Genomic DNA, 1,802 nt, shown 5'->3' on the forward strand with positions numbered 1-1,802 from the left:
GGTCTGTGTAGTGTAGGTCTGTTTAGTGTAGGTCTGTATAGTGTGTAGGTCTGTATAGTGTAGGTCTGTATAGTGTAGGTCTGTGTAGTGTAGGTCTGTTTAGTGTAGGTCTGTATAGTGTGTAGGTCTGTATAGTGTGTAGGTCAGTATAGTGTAGGTATGTTTAGTGTTGGTATGTTTAGTGTAGGTCTGTTTAGTGTAGGTATGTTTAGTGTAGGTCTGTTTAGTGTAGGTATGTTTAGTGTAGGTCTGTATAGTGTAGGTCTGTATAGTGTAGGTCTGTGTAGTGTAGGTCTGTTTAGTGTAGGTCTGTATAGTGTAGATATGTATAGTGTGTAGGTCTGTATAGTGTAGGTCTGTTTAGTGTAGGTCTGTTTGGTGTACGTCTGTTTAGTGTAGGTCTGTTTAGTGTAGGTCTGTTTAGTGTGTAGGTCTGTTTAGTGTAGGTCTGTTTAGTGTAGGTCTGTTTAGTGTGTAGGTCTGTATAGTGCGTAGGTCTGTATAGTGCGTAGGTCTGTATAGGGTCGGTCTTTATAATGTGTAGGTCTGTTTAGTGTAGGTCTGTATAGTGTGTAGGTATGTATAGTGTAGGTCTGTTTGGTGTACGTCTGTTTAGTGTAGGTTTGTGTAGTGCAGGTCTGTATAGTGTAGGTCTGTATAGTGTAGGTCTGTATAGTGTAGGTCTGTTCAGATCTCAAGTGTTTTCTTTGTCTTTTGACTTTTAGGAAAAATAGATGAAAATCTCTGAATCAAATGGTCATGGATTCTTCAGTGGCTCAGACACGCGAGTTCCAGTTGAACATTGAGAACCACAGAAGAAGGAGGATGGAACTGGAAATAGAGATCACGATATCAGAAAACAAAATGGCCATTTTCCAATGGCCTCTCGACCGGACGCACACTAACAGTTTGTCTTTTCTGATGAGTGTTGAAATCATGGATTGTTGGTTAATAGCTGTATAGGAGTTCAATTACATTTTGTTTAGTTTGGATTGTAGTCAAGAAAAGTCAAGTTTAAGTCAAGTTACAGTACATCATAAAAACGTGATCTCCCTCCTCTCCTCTGTGTTGAAATCATGGTTGTATGGGAGTTGCTGTGGTCCTAGATTCCATGGATGTTCCTCGTTACTAGTCTCTACTGTGGTTTGGGCGGATCTCTTTGTCATCGTTAATACGCTGTGAGAAAGCTTTTGTTTAGAGAACTCAAGTGAATAACAACTGTTTCTTTACAAGATTCTTGGTGTGTGCACTGCACACGGTTTTTAAATCATACATCATAGCCTGAACTCTGCCAAAAGAGGATAAAATGACTCATTTAAAGAGATTATTCAATTTCACCATGTCATAAATCTGTTTTATGTATTCGCAAAAGGCTGCCTTAGTCAATTAATATTCACAAACAAAAACAAGCGTTCAACATCGAAATAAAACTTGTTGGTTTATTGTGTGGGATAATCAATGATTTAAGGATGTATCGATAAACCTGTTGCTATATACTTTGGTATAGAGAGGACCTAAAGTTTGTCCTGATTATGTGGCATGTCTGGCCAGGATGGGGCGAGGTTTTTCCTGCTGTCTGGCCAGGATAGGGCAAGGTTTTCCCTGCTGTCTGGCCAGGATAGGGCAAGGTTTTCCTGCTGTCTGGCCAGGATAGGGCAAGGTTTTCCCTGCTGTCTGGCCAGGATAGGGCAAGGTTTTTCCTGCTGTCTGGCCAGGATAGGGCAAGGTTTTTCCTGCTGTCTGGCCAGGATAGGGCGAGGTTTTCCCTGCTGTCTGGCCAGGATAGGGCGAGGTTTTCCCTG

Source organism: Oncorhynchus masou, chromosome 3, assembly GCF_036934945.1.
Source record: "Oncorhynchus masou masou isolate Uvic2021 chromosome 3, UVic_Omas_1.1, whole genome shotgun sequence".
NCBI classification, from domain to species: Eukaryota; Metazoa; Chordata; class Actinopteri; order Salmoniformes; family Salmonidae; genus Oncorhynchus; species Oncorhynchus masou.